General features: G+C 43.5%; 1 protein-coding gene across 1 annotated transcript in view; it reads left to right on the top strand.

The window, feature by feature from the left end:
• The first annotated feature begins 9,693 nt into the window (after nucleotides 1-9,693).
• Ppp2r3a (protein phosphatase 2 regulatory subunit B''alpha) overlaps nucleotides 9,694-17,410 on the top strand; it is a 152,404-nt gene continuing 144,687 nt past the window's right edge. Inside the window, exon 1 of the mRNA XM_036192671.1 lies at nucleotides 9,694-10,285. The gene's annotated coding sequence lies outside the window, so the exon portion shown is untranslated. The remainder of the gene's footprint in view (nucleotides 10,286-17,410) is intronic.

The raw sequence follows: 17,410 nt of genomic DNA, 5'->3' as shown, positions 1-17,410 counted from the left end.
AAATATGTATTTACCACATGACCACTACTAACTACATACTCAGGAGAAATGAAAGCAAGCGTCCACACAAAGAGTGGACATGGATGTTCATAGAAGCCTTATCAATCAAGTAAATCAGTCAAGCACTGAAGCAACCTAAATATCCATTGGCAGGTGATAAATAAATTCTAGTATAGCTATCTAGTAGAATATTATTTTGTAATAAAAAGGAATAAAGTACCAATACATGAATCGGAACTGGATAGATGATCCTTGAAAACATTATGCTACACATATGAGAGAAACCAGACACAAAATACCTGTTATATTGCTGCACTTATATGAGATGTCAGGACTGTTTATCAATGAGCAAAATAGATGAGTAACTGCTTATATCTAGGGGGGTATGGATAGAGATGAAGAACATCAGTGAATATGGGATTCTTTTCAGAGTGAGGGGATATTCTAGAATTAATTTTGACAATGGTTACATAGTTCTGAATACACCAAAACCATTACATTTTAAATGGGCATATTATATGGTATGTGAATTATGTCTCAATGAAGCCATTATGAAAAGCAGTCTGGGAAGGGAGGAGGTAGGGAAATGGGGAGGAAAGATGATGTTTTCTGTAGGGAAATAGCAGGTCTAGGAAGTTCTTGCACGTGTATCTAACCACTGCACTTTGTTGTGATTCCTGCTTCTTCACATTGTGCTTTTCTGATTGACTCTAGGGGAGATACCATGCTCCAGTCTCAAAGGAGATAGAGAAGTGCAATCCAGCTTGCACTGGACTCCATCTTGGGAGTCCAGACTCCTATATATAGAGATCATCCCAATGATAAGAAAGCCATTTAACAGGAAAGTGAATTTAAGCGGGACAGTCTGGGAATTAGAGGGACCAGTTGGGTGCTTGATGTTGGCCCAGGAAGAGAGATGAGACTGGCCTGAACTGAAGCTGTAGTGATAGAAGTGGAGAGGAGGGAAGAAATTTCAGAAATAATTTGAATAAAAACTGAGCAGAATGTAGAGACTTTGTTGCATAGTAGAGATGAGGGACCAGAAGGAATTAGGAATTTTTGGCTTAAATACTGAGCAGAAAGCAGTAAAAATAGAGCTACCATATGATCCAGTAATCCCTCTGCTGGGTCTATATCCAAATGAAATGAAATCAGTATGGTGAAGAAATATATGAACTTGGGTGTTTATTGTAATGCTAGCCACAAAAGTCGAAGAACTACACATTAGGAACAAACCGAAGTACCCATCGACGGATGAATAGATGAATATATATATATATATGCTACTGGGTCATAAAAATAACTGAAATATTCTTATTTTGAACAATATGGTAGAACTTGAAAATAATTTGTTAAAGGTGACCTAATAGAAGTTGAAGAGTGTAATAGTTATTACTAGGAGCTGAGCATAACAGAGAGTAGGGAAGTATGGGGAGAGGTTTTCCAGTGGGCATTGTGATACAGGTAGAGAGGAGAAACAAATTCTGGTTTTGTACAGCACAGTAGGGTGACTGTAGTTCCTGATAATATGCTGCATAGTTTAAGGATGCTGGTGGGAAAGATTTTGAATGTTTTCACCATAAAGAAACGAGAAAAAATTGAGGATATAGATACACTTGACCCGAATTCAATGCTATATGTACATTGGAAGCATGTATCAAAGCATAACATGTAGCTGGCTGTGATGGTATACACCAGTGATCCCAGTAATAGGCTTCCAGAGGTGGAATCAGGAAGAACAGGAGCTGCAGACAGCCTTCACTACATAGTGAATGTGCTGCCAGGCTATATGAGAACCGGTTCAGAAAAACCAAACCAAACAAACAACAAAGCCCAGTCCTCCCAAATGTAATCTGTTTGTTTGTTGTTTGTTTGTTTTTTAATAAAAGTATTCTGACTTAAGTCTCAGAATAGATACCTTAGCCCAAAATGAGGAAGGAATTTACTGTACAGAAATAATCTATAGAAGCTGTACTTTCCATTTGAAACTAGTAAGGACATTATGCACGTAGTAAGCAAAAGTGAAAAAACAAAGCAAGTAGCAGATAGACACTGTAATTCAACTTATAGTATCCAGCAGCAACTACTGGAGAAACTGCCAAAACAGTTGCTCTGCAGTTTCCAACTGAGAGACTTTTCAGGCAGAGCAGCATGTTCCTCCCAGTTTAGAGCTTCCAGCCTCTCATTCCCATTGCCGGCATTTCTATACCATGGAATAAGTAACAGCTTTATATTCGAGCAACCTACCGCTTGTACCAGCCTTTTTCTTTTGGGCCAACAAACCAGCTCCCAAATCATGACACAGAGACTTCTTCTTAGTCATGAATGCTTGACCTAGCTTAGGCTCATTTCTGGCTAGCTTTTCAACTTAAATCAACCTGTTTCTCTTTATCTACTTTTTATCTCAGTGCTTTTTACCTTTCTTTCTGATTGTCTTAATTTCCTGCTTCCTTCACTATCTGGCTGGTAGCTGCCTGGTTTCTGGCCCTAAGCATGTCCCTCTGTTTCTCTCTCATTCTCTCTGCTCCTCCTCCTTCTCCTTCTGCCTCCTCCTCCTGCTTCTCCTCCTGCTCCTCCTGCTCCTCCTGCTCCTCCTTCTCCTCCTTCTCCTCCTCCTCCTGCCTGCTCCTCCTCCTGCTCCTGCTCCTCCTCCTGCTTGCTCCTCCTTCTCCTGCTCCTCCTCCTCCTCACTCCTCCTCCTCTCCTCCACCCCCTTCCCCCCCCCCCCCTGCCCCCCCCCCCCCCCTGCCCGCTGCTCCTCCTCCTCCTCCTCCTCCTCGAGCCTAGAGTTCTCCTATTTATTCTCTTTGCCCTGCCTGCCTATTTTTCTGCCTAGGTATCAGCCATTCAGTTTTTTGTTAGACCAATCAGGTGCCTTAGGCAGGCAAGGTGAAACAACAACACATTTTTTCATAATTAAACAAATGCAGCAGAAACAAAGTAACATACCTTTACACAGTTAAAGTAATATTCTGCCACATAAACAAATGTAGCACCTCTTTGCACAGTTAAATATTCCACAAATACCTTAGATAGAAATATTTGGGAAAACAGCTTCTTTTCTGAGTGTGGTGGTTTGAATGAGAATGGGCTCCACACGCTCATGTATTTGCGTGCTTGATCTCCAGTTAATGAATTGTTTGGAAAGAATTACCAGGTATGGCCTTGTTGGAGGAGGTGTGGCCTTGTTGGAGGAGGTGTGGCCTTGTTGGAGGAGGTGTGGCCTTGTTGGAGGAGGTGTGGCCTTGTTGGAGGAGGTGTGGCCTTGTTGGAGGAGGTGTGGCCTTGTTGGAGGAGGTGTGGCCTTGTTGGAGGAGGTGTGGCCTTGTTGGAGGAGGTGTGGCCTTGTTGGAGGAGGTGTGGCCTTGTTGGAGGAGGTGTGGCCTTGTTGGAGGAGGTGTGGCCTTGTTGGAGGAGGTGTGGCCTTGTTGGAGGAGGTGTGTCCCTGGGGGTGGGCTTGCCCATGCCAGTCCTAGTGTCTCTCTCTCTCTCTCTTTCTCTCTGCCTTCTGCCTACAGATCAGGATGTAAAACTATAGCTCTAGCACCATGCCTGCCTGCTTCCTGCTATAATGATCATGGACTAACCCTCTAAATCTGTAAGCAAACCCTCAATTAAATGTTTTTTGTTTTGTTTTGTTTTTCGAGACAGGGTCTCTCTGTAGCTTTGGAGGCTGTCCTGGACTAGCTCTGTAGACCAGGCTGGCCTCGAACTCACAGAGATCCACCTGCCTCTGCCTCCCAAGTGCTGGGATTACAGGCATACGCCCGCCAATTAAATGCTTTTGTAAGAGTTGCCTTGGTGTGCTAGGTAGTTTTATGTCAACTTGACAAAAGCTAAAGTCATCTGAGAGGAGGGAGCCTCAATTAAGAAAGTGCCTCCATAAGATCTGTTTGTAGGCAAGCTTGTAGGGCATTTTCATAATTAGTGGTTGATGGGGGAGGGCCAACCCATTGTGAGTGTTGCCATCCCTGGGCTGGTGGTCCTGGGTTCTGTAAGAAAGGAGGCTGAGCAAGCCATGAGGAGCAAACCAGTAAGCAGCACCCCTCCATGGCCTCTGCATCAGCCCCTGCCTCCAGGTGTCTGCCTTGCTTGAGTTCCTGTCCTGACGTCCTTCAGTGATGGACTATGGAATATGGAAGTATAAGCCAAATAAAACCTTTCTTCCCGAACTTGCTTTTGGTCATGGTGTCTCTTGACAGCAATAGAGCAGTAGCTAAGACACTGAGTATATTCAGATTTTCCCCATTATCTAGTCCCTAAATAATACAGTATGACAACTACTTATATAGTGATTGCATTAAACTAGTTATTATAACTAGCTAGGCATGATTTAAAGAATACAAAAGGATGTCCACAATGTACAGGAGAGTACTGTAACTGCTTACTCTTCTGCTTTTGTGAGTGGTACACTCTCTTTGTCAAGAGAGAAGTTTTGCCTTGTTGAGACATTTCAAAAAGAGTGCTATGGCACTTATTAAATAAGATTTGAACATGAATAAATTTGGGCATGAAGTAGAGAGGGATCTTGGAACAAAACCCCAGAAGATACCAAGGGTCAACTATACACAATTTTTATGCCATTTTGAAACCATGAATATTTTCTATTCTAACATTTTTTTTTGTTCTCATACCTTTCCCTTAAGGACTCACCTATCTACACATGGTAAGTGATTTATAGTTGTTTCACATCTTACTAATGTTCTTTTCATTTCCTTTGAATATTTCCTTTTAGAGGATTTCTAATAATAGGGCTTGAAGTTCACAAATCTTTTTGGTTGGCAATGTTTTATTTTCCATTAGTCCAATTCAAGTTTTTTAAAGTAGGCTCTTACCATGTAGCTTAGACTGGTCTCAAGCTTTCTGTGTAGTCTAGAATGGCCTTGAATTCACAGTGATTGTCTTTTCTTTGCCTTCTGATTGCTGGGATAACAGGGATGCACCACCAAGCCTAACTTCTTTTTTAAACTTTGAGACACTTTTGCTATGTAACCCATCCTAGCTTAGAACTCACAATATTCCAGTCTCTGTCTCAGAAGCAATTAAAATTACAGGTGTGCACTGGCATGTCCAGTACCAATTCAAAGTATTTTTATCTTCTTCCTCTATAAAAGTACATTTTGGGTCTTTTGTTATGTCTTCTCAGTCTCTAACATTTTGAACATTTTGATTATAGAGTATACTGATTTCATGCCTTTGTCTGTTAATTCTGAATCTATGACAGTTTTTGATATGCTTTGATTGGTTTTCTCATTATAAGTTGTATTTTCCTGTAACATCAAGCCTCTTGTTCTATCCGTTTGTGGGAAACAAAGGGGTTAAAGGCATATGGTAAACACTACATTACACAGTTAGCAAAATGTGGAACATGGGAACCTCCACAAAGTACCCATCTCCTTAACATGTGAAGTGCAAAGGGAAGAACTGGAGGGATGACAAAAAGATTAAGAGTGGATACTGCTCTTGTAGAGGACCTGAGTGTGCTTCCTAGGCCCTCATTGGATGCTCACAACTGCCTGCAACTTGTAGAGGACCTGAGTGTGCTTCCTAGGGCCCTCATTGGATGCTCACAACTGCCTGCAACTTGTAGAGGACCAGCCCCTGCGTTTATTTACCCTAGGAACTCTTGAGGAATGAGGGATAAGAGACTTTGTTAAAAATAGAGAATGTGGTGGTATTGTGTTCCCCAAAATATTGTGCACCCTAATAAACTTATCTGGGGTCAGAGAACAGAACAGCCACTAGATATAGAGGCCAGAAAATGGTGGCACTCGCGCCTTTAATCCTAGCATTCCAGAAGCAGAGATCTGCCTGGATCTCTGTGAGTTCAAGGCCACACTGGAAACAGCCAGGCTTGGTGACTCATGCCTTTAATCCCAGGAAGTAATGGCAGGAAGCAGAAAAGTATATAAGGCGTGAAAACCAGGAACTAGGCTAGTTAAGCTTTTAGGCTTTTGAGCAGCAATTCAGCTGAGATCCATTCGGATGAGGACACAGAGGCTTCCAGTTTAAGGAAACAGGATCAGCTGAGAAGTTGGCCAGGTGAGGTTAGCTGTGGCCTGTTCTGTCTCTCTGATCTTCCAGCATTCACCCCAATACCTGGCCCCGAGTTTTTGTTTTTGTTTTTTATTAATAAGACCTTTTAAGATTCGGGCTACAAGAGAGGAAGAGAAACAGGATAGACTCGGGTAGGCCTGGATCCTTATCCACCGGCTCAGAACTTTATTCCAAAGGTCTATTTATAACAATGCCAAGGGGTGGAGCAAAAGACCTCTCCCTTGCTAGTTACAATCACCTGGTACCCAGGCCCTGGTCCAATCAACCTCTTATGCAGTCCTGCTGGGTACAGCTACTAGGAAACCTAGTGGGCTCCAACAATAACCCCTCTTTAGGGGGATTTGATTCCTTCTTCTGGTCTCTTTGAGCACTTGCATCCACGTGCACATTCCCACACACAGACATACACATCTACACATACTTTTAAAATAATTAAAAGAAATCTTAACATGCAAGGAATGAAAAAGATTTAAGAGACTAGCCAAATGCTGGGACTGGGAATTTGGTTGTGTGTGAGAGCACTTGCTCAGCATGCACAAGGCCCTAAGTTCAATACCCAGCACTGATAAGTAAGCATAGAAATAAAATTTTTTAATGGTTTTAAAGAGAGAGAGAGAGAGAGAGAGAGAGAGAAATAGCCAAATGCATTTTGAGCACTTTGCTTGGGTCCTGCATTGTAGAAATCTCATAAGACATTCATGGAAAACTTGAATACTATGTCATATATTAAGAAACTGTACATATTTAGAAATTATTCATTGAAAAAGATACCTTTAATCCCAGCACTCAGGAGGCAGAGGCAGGCGGATCTCTGTGAGTTCAAGGCCAGCTTGGGATACAGAGTGAGTTCCAGGAAAGGTGCCAAAGCTACACAGAGAAACTCTGTCTCAAAAAAAAAAACCAAAAAAGAAAAGAAAAAGATACCTTAATGATTTTGTGATATTCTTTTAAAGTATGTCTTATTATTTAATGAAGTGATGCACAGGCGAAATAATACTCAGATTATTATTTTCTTCAAAATAACCTAGGGAAGCAAAGAGGAATGTACAAATGGAACAAATTAGCCATGGAATAATAATTGTTAATCTCTGAGTAAGAGGTGAACAACATTTCTTGTTCTTTCTACTTCTGGATTTATAATTTTATATATTTGCACCAAAAATATTTGATGTTTGCCATTGTGCTTGCTGGGTATTTTCATCATAAAATTGTTCAGATGCTTTCTTGCATGAGAAAAAGTTTACTGCTCTCCTACCCCAATGGAATCGTGTTTAAGACTACTCCTCTATTATCATAACAAATGACTCATCTATTCCCAAATATTTCTCCATTTCTTGGCCATAAGCAAAGACTGTATGTTCTTATTCCTGACACCTTCCATAGAGTCTGGGGCCCAGTAAATTGTGGTGAGTTGGCAATTCACCAAGATACCCATGACAGAGGGACTGGTTCCATTGTATTGAACCAAGTTTCCAGGCATGAATTGGGTCCTTTTCTGGAATGGGGGTTTTATTTATTTGCTTTCTTATTTATTGAGACAGATTCTCATGTAGGCCAGGTGGGCCTCCAATGTGTTATGAACCACGGCCAGCCTTGAACTCCTTCCTGATCTTCCTGTCTCTGACTCCTACCCAGAATTGCAGGCATGTACCTCCACGCCTAGGAGGAATTGTATCCTTTACATTCCAGTGAGACTGTGTGTAAGTGCACATGAAGGCCCCGAAGGAGTCCTCAGGTAGAAGCAGGGAGTAAGCTGTTTCATGACTCGCTGAGTGCTTCCTGCCCTTGCCATTAGGAGCTGTACTGTGACCTTTGCCACCTCTGTGTGACTCGCCCTGCCTTCCTCACAGGATTGTTCTGACTCAAAGAAGATACATTCAGTGTGGTATGTGGAAGGCCTTTTAAAATGGGAAAGTATAAAGTTGGACGTATAATGGTTTTTCTTCTTCTAGGACACCACAGACCACATTTTAGCTACTGGAAAGACTAACTTGGTGAAATGGTTCAGGAAGTAAAGCCTGTTTGAGGTAATTTTATATACATTTTTCTGTTAAAAAATAAAAAAATAATAATTTTCATAATCAAGCTTACACGTAGCTACAGAATGTAAAACTATATACATGGTGTTTGCTTGCATCATCCACACATAAATGTACAATGTATGTATTCACATGTACACTTAATATGGCGACTGGTGCTCTGCTAAGAGCTGTTGATGAATGAAAGGGATAAACCATGCTCCCAGAGCCTGTCCTCACAGTCTGCCCAATTCTTGGCTCGTTTAAATCTTAATCTACATCTGATTCTTCATCTCTACCAGCATGTCACTCACACTACTCAGTCTTCTGCCTGACCGACTTGTTTTTGTTATCTATATTCGTCTATAATGATTGATTTTCTAATTAAAATTGAACGTGCATTTTTATGTTCGTTTACTTATATTAATTCTTTTTATTTAAATTTTTTCATGTTACATACCAACCGCTGTTCATCCCCTCCTCCCCCCATCTCCCCCTCCCAACGTGCATTATTTTTATTGTTGAGCCATGATATTCATGTAGGCCAGATCGGCTTCAAACTAGCAATATAGCAAAGGATAACTCTGAACTTCTGATTCTCTTGGCTCCTTCATCTCTGCAGAGCTGGAATTACAGGCGTGTGTCAACTCTCCCAGTTTATGTGATTTTATGTGGTGTTAGGCACCTATACAAACTGAGCTATGTACCTAGCCCAGTCAACCATTTATTTCCCCGTTTTGGTAAAGGCAACCCTTATTATTTTAGCTAGGGCCAAAGCTTCAGGCATCAAAATTGCAAATGTTTCAGAACAATCCATTAAGATGTGCATTTGTTTTATGTAGTTTTGTTTATTTTAACAACTTTAAAATTCTGCTTAACAACCTGTTTAAACAATAAATGGAAAACTCTTCCTTTAAAACTCACACAGCTTGGGCTGAGCGGAAAAGGAGCTTGCAGGTGCCCGCCACCGCGAGGCGTGTAGACGGTAGTCTGGGTCACACAGCCTCCCAGAAGGGCAAGACAGCTAACGAAGAGGACAGTAAAAAGGGCAATAAAAACAATGACGGCCATCATAAAATGCATACTTTTGGCATGAAACTCCCTCGCCAAACAGTACGAACCGCCGTCTCCGTTATACAGAGCAGTGCACGGCGGCAGCTGCAGCGGCTCTCCGGGTGCCCCTCAGGGACCCCTTTCGGAGGAGGGGGGGGTGGGGAAACCAGGCGCGGCCAGGTGGGCGGGGCCGATGGGGCGGGGCTGGGGGCGGGGCTGAGGCGCGGGCGGGCGGCTGGGCGCCTGGGCGGCTGGGCGGGGCGCGCTCAGGCCTCGGCTCCTCACGCGCGGCGAAAGCGACCCAGACCCCGCGCTGCGGGAAACCGGGGCGGTGTGTGGCGCGTCGCTTGAGAGCCGAGGCAGCCGCTGGAGGACGAGGAGGAGGAGCGGCGGGCACTGAGGTAGGTGCACCGACGCGGGGCGCTAGGCCAGCTCTGCTTCTGAGCCCCCGGCCCGCTGCGGGCTGGCGAGGCCGAGGGGCGGCGCGCGGAGACCGGGGCGGGCGGGGCCGGGGGCGGGGCCTGGCCTGGCCGCAGGGGCCGCGCGCGGTGTAGGGACTCCCGGCGGAGCGCAGGCACGGCCGAGGACTACCGGGGCTGGCGGCAAAGGAGAACGCTGGCCCGGGTGCCCCGCGGAGGAGTCGGGGGGGCGGTGCGGAGGGGCGGATGGTCGGCGCCTCCCACCTCGCGGGACGCTCGGGCCGGGAACTCGTTAACAGGAAAGCTTGGCAGAGCAGCAAATGCCAAGGTTCTGGAAGAACTGAGAGTCACGTCGTTCCGCGCTGAGGCTTTATTTTCCTTCCCCGCCCCCTAGCCGCCTTCGGCCAGACTTGGCCAAAGAAGGATGTGTCACCAGTTCGGGGCTGCGGGAGGGATCCTGGCCACTCCGGGAACAGGGGCACCTGAAACAAAGGTAGAGGGCGGCCGAGTGGCTGAGCGGCAAGGGCCTCGGCGGCCGCCTCGGAGGGGCGTTCTCCGTGGGGACCACTCGATGGAAACCAGCTGGCCGGGCTTGGAGTTGATGGTGCATCGGAACTGGGTTGTGCTCACATTATTTCCATTCCTCCCACTCTCTGATAAAGCCTACGGAAATTTTATCCCACTCGATGCTCTGCAAATGCGGAGGGAGGAGACAGATTGCTGTTTGTAAATTATAAGGTATTTTCTTTGTAGAAACTAGTTTGAAAACACAGAATACATGCTTTCACACGCAAGTGAAGGGAAAGATTTGTAGTGCCTTTCAAAATCTGAGAAGAGTTCCTCCTCGGATCTTCATTTATGTACAGAACGTCCCCCGCTTCTCTGGTGCCAGGCATTTTTCTTTGTTCTTCCGTAGTGTCTGGCCTCAGTTTCTTGTAAACAGAGCATCAAGCACAGAGACCCTAAAAATTGCCATACTAGGTCAGAGCATGGGCGTCCAGCTAAGCAGGCAGGAGACTCGTGTTGTAGTAAAACACAGGGCTTTTTCCTTCTCACCGTAAAAAAGTTATCTCAATTACAACAGACAAACAAACAAACAGCTTTACAACAGACAAACAAACAAACAAACAAACCCTACAGATGGCTTCTAATTTGCACTTGGTTTATTCATTTATTGCATTCAAAAGGCTCTCTGGTCATTTCTGACAGACTTATGTCATGAGATACTTGGGGGAGGCGGGGGGGGGGGGGGGGGGAGGGGGCGCTTGGATCTTTTACTCAACCTGAAAGCACAGATCAGGAATACAAAGTTTTGTTGTATTTTGTTTTTTTTAATGGAAAGCTTTGGAAAAGCCTTTACCAGAGCCAACGTAGTTGTTGGATTCAATGATAGCGTTATACACTAACAACCTGAATATTAAGCAGTTAATGCTTTACTTTCATGCATAAGATTTGCATATGTTAAAATGTCACTATGCTTAACATTCGGCATAGTGAAGGACTGTCTGACTTTATCTTGGTCTGAATTCTTCTGGCTTTAAGTTTCAGCTGAAACCAAGTATCCTGAGAGGAAGTTTCCTTGAGCAGGAAGAGAATAAAGGGGTTGGGCAGTTATGGAGTACAGGATATTTGAAGGTGATAAACTCCTCAGCGACTCATTTCTGATCAGTATAGTTTCAATTGATCTGGCCCCTGTCACCTCAACAAGTAACTCAAGCTTTACATCTCTGAAACTCTTCTTGAGATCCTTCTAGTTCACACACACACACACCCCAAAAGTAACAACAAAATCCCACCAGAGCAAGAAGTAGAATTGACTAACCTTTTGAGTATCGCCTCCCTATCAGGGTTTCTCATGTGGTACTATTGACATTTTAGATCAGATTAATACTTTGTTGTAGAGGGCTGTCCTGTGCAATAGAGGATGGTTAGCCGAGTTCCTGACTCAGTCCTAGCTATTAGTATAGTACTGCATCTGATTGGTGGTCGCTGCGTGCTCATTGAGCCGGGGGTCTCTCCTGAAGGGAGATCTCTCCGGGGGTCTTTCATTTGGCAGAGACGCAGTACCACACACATACTTAATAACAATCAAAAATGCTTCTAGACCAGTGGTGACTCATTAATACAATTTCTTATGTTGTGATGACCCCCAGCCATAAAATTATTTCATTGCTACTTTATAGCTGTGATTTTGCTACTGTTGTGAATCATAATTCCTGTGTTCTCCCATGTTCTTAGGCAACTCCTCTGAAAGGGTCATTTGGCCCCCAAGTTGAGAACCAATATTCTAGACATTGCCAGGTATCCCCTGAGAAGGGCCAAATTATCCATAGTTGAAAACTACTGTTGTAAACTAGCTGTTGCCTTAATCCCAGGACACTGCTGTTGTATAACATTATTTTAAGGTGTGTTACTTTTGTTTATGTTGCATTTGTGTATCTCTGAAGCTGTGTTACTGTGCCTGTCTAGAACAACTGATAGTCTAAAAAAGAACTGAACAGCCAATAGGAAGGCAGGAAAAAGGACAGGTTGAGCTGGCAGGCAGAGAAGATAAATAGAAAGAGAGCTGTAGGAGCCAGGGAAGGAGGACATCAGGGGCCAGCCACCCAGGTACACAACCAGCAACAGAGTAAGAAAGAACGGTATACAGAAACAGAGAAAGGGAAAAGCCCAGCGGCAAAAGATGGACAAGATAATTTAAGAATAAACAAGCCAAGCTAAGGCCGGGCATTTATAATTAAGAATAAGCCTCTGTGTGATTTATTTGGGAGGCAGGCCCCCCAAAGGAGCAAAAACAAACAACACAGTGCATTGCCCTTGTTTGCTGATATGTTGACTTTGCTTTCCTAAGTAAGGGCAAGAGAAGTCATTTACTTCATATGGGACAACCTAATTTGCCAACTGGATGGTAGGCTAGGTCTAGGAAAACAAAGATAAAAGCAACTGGTATGCTATATGCATTTCTAGTTCATATAGTCTAAGGAGGTAACTGGTGTAAACATGTGTAATTATACAGTTATCTCGTTATAGCTGTGTTAAATTCTGAGAGAAATTCAGGTTCCCTGAGTATGTAAAATGTTACCCTTGGCCTAGCCCGGAAACTGAGGAATGTTTCTTTGGGGGAAGTAACATTTGAGATGGACTCAGAAGGATGAATATGGGATTGCTAAGTAAAACTTGGGGAACAGTGTTCTACACAGAAAGAACTGTGAACCCTGAGATGGAAAAGAATAGTTTTTCCTTGGGAACCCAGAAGCGAGTGTAGCTGGAACTTGAAGAGTTGGGGGCAGAATGATATAAAATAAGTAGGAAAGTAGGCGGAAGCGATCTGCTGCTGACTGGTTTCTCAGCCCAGCCTACCACTAGAATCATGCAAGGATTTAAGTCAGTGTGGCCTCTCCAGGCCCGCGACATCACAGTATCTTCTTCCGGCCACCATTTCCCCATACCTTCTGAATAGATAACCGCTGGTAATAGTTTTGTTTACCACTGTGGACTTTTTTTGGCGGGGGGGGGGGGGGGGGGGGGGGGGGGGGGGGGGGGGGGGGGGGGGGGGGGGGGGGGGGGGGGGGGGGGGGGGGGGGGGGGGGGGCAAGGAATAGGAATCCTGTTTACACAAATGGTAACACACTGTGCTCTGTTCTTTTAACAGTCCCTTGGGAATTTATCCCTTTTGATGTATATGTCCTTTATTTTCGAATGATTATATAGTATTTCTTTATATGGCTACATTAAAGATTATTTAGCCATTCTATTAGTGGACATGTAAATGTTTCCAATTTATTATAAAGAGCACTATAAATATGCCAGTTCACATGTGTATGGGTGTACTTGTGGAATAAATTGATAGAAATGAGATTACTGGACCAAATATGTTTGTGAAAGATCATCATATGGAAAAAATAATTTGAACAAGGTAGCTAAGATATAAAAAAATGGTAACTGGGACTAGGATGATAGCAATGGAGCTAGAAAGAAGGACATGTGTATATAAAGTGTACTTAAGAGGCATGGTTGATAGGATTTAGAACAACACTTCTCAGCCTGACCTAGAGGTCATATACCAGATATCCTGCATATCAGATACTTACATTACTATTAATAACAGTAGCAAAATTATATTTATGAAGTAACAATGAAATCATTCTATGGTTGGGCATCACCACACCATGAGGAGCTGTACTTGGAGGGTCACAGCATTGGGAAGGTTGAGAACCACTGGTTTAGAAGAAGATAATATTGCTTTGTCTTGTTGACCATGTCCTTTGCTCTACAAAAGCTTCTCAGTTTCAACAGGTCCCATTGATTGTTTCTCTCAATGTCTGTGCTACTGATGTTATATTTAGGAAGTGATCTCCTGTGCCAATGCGTTCAAGAGTACTTCCTACTTTCTCTTCTATCAGGTTCAGAGTAACTGGATTTATGTTGAGGTCTTTGATCCACTTGGACTTAAGTTTTGTGCACAGTGACAGATATGGATCTATTTGCAGACTTCTACACATTGACATCCAGTTATGCCAGCACCATTTGTTGAAGATGCTTTCTTTTTTCCATTGTACAGTTTTGGCTTCTTTGTCAAAAATTGTATGTTCATAGGTGTGCGGGTTAATGTCAGGATCTTCATTTTGATTCCATTGGTCCACATTTCGGTTTTTATGCCAGTACCAAGGTGTTTTTATTACTGTAGCTCTGTAGTAGAGCTTGAGGTTGGGGATCTTGATTCCTCCAGAGGTTGTTTTCAGGAAGAAGCAAAGTGCTAGAGAGGTCCTCAGAAATCCACAATGATACATCCACTCTACACTACTGGCAGTGGTCGAGAGAAAGCCTGAACTGACCTAGTCTGGTGATCAGATGGCTAAACACCGTAACTGTCATGCTGGAACTCTCATCTAATAACTGATGGAAGTGGATGCAGAGATCCTCAGCCAGGCCCCAGGTGGAGCTCCAGGAGTCCAATTGTGAGAAAGAGGAGGTACTGTAAGAGTGTGAATTGTTGAGACCAAGATTAGAAAAAGCACAGGGACAACTAGCCAAACTAATAGAAACACATGAATTATGAACCAAAAGCTGTGGAGCCCCCAACTGGATCAGGCCCTCTGGATAAGTGACCCAATTGAATAGCTTGAACTGTTTGGGAGGCATCCAGGCAGTGGAACCTGGACCTGTCCCTTAGTGCATGAGTTGGCTGTTTGGAACCTTGAGCTTATGCAGGGACACTTTGCCCAGCCTGGAAGGAGGGGACTGGACCTGCCTGTACTGAATCTACTAGGTTGAGCTCAATCCCCAGGGGAGTCTTGGCCCCGGAGGAGATGGGAATGGAGGGGAGGGGCTGGGGGGAAGGCAGAGTTGGGGGCGGGAGGGGGGAGGACAGGGGAACCCATGGCTGATGTGTAAAATTAAAACACAAATATAATTTTTAAAAAAAAAGAAGATAATGACACAAATGTTGAGGATTGAAAAATAATTTCCTAGGATGAATTACAGAGCACTCGGTTGCCCCAAAATGTGAATAGTGGATTTTTTACCTGAAATCGAGAATATCATAAGGATAGTTTTGAGGTGGATTTAAATCATAGTTCACATGTCATGTAAGCATTTGATAGTTCAGAACCCATCGGGGCGGGGAGGGGGGGAGCATAGAACTGGAGGCACAAATTTTTAGGCTTAAGTTGAAGTGTATGGGTGAAATTATTCCTTGCAGAAGTCACAAACCAATAACCCAACATAGAATCTAGCTTACAGATGTTTTAGTTTGTCCATGAGGTAGTTTCATCATTAATTCTGCTTAAGTTGCCAATATTTTTAAATCTGAAGATTTTTAGAGCGCAAATGAATGGCACACTAAGCTCTTTCTTGTATGGCAACAGTGATCAGAGGTTAAGTCACACCTGAACCCAGTCAGCCACTCCCTAAAAGGTACACCTGGCCTGCTTTGCCTCTGCTTCTGTATTTTGTGTGTGTGTGTGTACATGTGGAAGTTAAAAGATAACTTTGAGGAGTTGGGTGTCTCCTTGTTGATGCAGGTTCTTTGTTTTCCCTGTGCTGCCTGCCACATGAGCTTTCTGGTTATTTTTTTTGTCTCCATCTCCCATTGGACTGTAGGAGTGCTGGCATTGCATATACATGTAGATGCACCATATAGTTCTGAGGGTCAAACCAGGCTTGCAGTACAGGTGCTTCTACCAGCTGGCCAACTTGCTGACCTAATTTTGTGTGCTTTAGAATGTATAATCCCTGGTCAAGGGAGAGTATTGGAAAACACTGAATGATAAAAAAAAAAATACTGATGCTAGGGTTGGGGAGATAGCTGCACAAGTGTGAGGACCTGGATAGGAATCTCCAGTGTCCATGTAAAAATCTCTGCATGGCAGTACAGTCACCGGTAATCCCAGTACTTTGACAGAAACGAGAGTCACTGCCCACTAGCCTGGCTCCAAGTTTAGTGAGAAACCCTGTTGACCCTCTGTGGATCAACATGGATGCACACACCATCATGCATATGTGCACATGTGCCACATATACACCCCTGCACACATTTGCACACACACATACACTTGAAAAAATAATAATGCTGAGGTCTAAGAAATTTATTTGATCTGAATTGCAGTGTTGGGTTTGTTTGATTGTTTTATGTGCTTGTGTTGTGGGGGTGGTGGTGGTGGTAATTTAGTTTTCTAGTTGGGATTCTAGCTAAGTAGCTCTGTATGGCCAGGTACTTGCTGTTGAAGCACTAGATAGCCTCTGAGTAACATTGCTCATTCTGCTCAACCTCTGTAGTGCTGGCAGCCTTGTCTAAATGCTCCTCAGATGATTCTAATGGAAGAAGAGCCATTGACCCAAGATTAGCAACAGAGGAGGGCTCAGAGCTAGTTTTAGACTGGGGTTTTGTTTTGGTTTGGTTTGGTTTGGGGGGGGGGGGTTCCGTTTTGTTTTTTAGAATAAGATAATGAGGAGTAAATAGAGGGGAACCATGAGGTGGCACCTTGCTTGATGTTAGGGTATGTGACAACTGAATGCATACTATGGAGTTTTTAGTTTAGTTAAATGAAGCAGAAAAAGTTTTGTTTGTGTATAGGCAAGCACACTGTACTTAAATGAGATATTTTAAGGGTTTTAAAAATAAACCATACTTGAAGCTAGAGAGCGATCACTCAGCACCCATATGCCCATTCACAATTATCTATGACTTTAGCTAGTTCCCAGGGATCCAGTGCCCTCTTCTGGCCTCCACAGGCACCAGCACACATGGTACACACACATTCAGCAAAATACCCATACACGTAAAACAATAAATGAACAAATTATTTTAAAATAGTAACCCATACTTGACTTTTGCTTTATATGCTTTCTTTAAAATCTAATCTAATTGTAGTAGCCCAGCAGTGGTGGCACACACATGTAATCCCAGCACTCGGGAGGCAGAGTCAGGTGTATCCCTGTAAGTTTGAGGCCAGTTTGGTCTACAAAGCGAGTTCCAGTACAACCATAGTTGTTACACAGAGAAATCCTATCTCAAAAAAAAAAAAAAAAAAAAAAATCTAATTGTAATTTAGGGTATGCCACAAAGGCAAAGATAGTGCTTTAAAAAAAAAAAAAAAAACACTTAGGTGGGCTGAAAATAATCTGTTGAATTTCAGAAGATGGGAATCTTAGATCTCAGCAAGAGCCATTCTAGAATGGAAAAGGTAGACTGTGGTGATATATTATATACCCTAATAAACTTGCCTGAGGACCAGAGGACAGAGCCAGCCACTAGATTAGACATAGAGGTCAGGCAGTAGTGGCACACACCTTTAATCCTATCACTCGAGAGGCAGAGATCCATCCGGATCTCTGTGAGTTCAAAGTCACAATGGAAACAGC

This window comes from Onychomys torridus, chromosome 7 (assembly GCF_903995425.1).
Source record: "Onychomys torridus chromosome 7, mOncTor1.1, whole genome shotgun sequence".
Classification (NCBI taxonomy): Eukaryota; Metazoa; Chordata; class Mammalia; order Rodentia; family Cricetidae; genus Onychomys; species Onychomys torridus.
The sequence above is the reverse complement of the archived record's forward strand: the minus strand, read 5'-3'. Positions and strand labels throughout refer to the sequence as shown.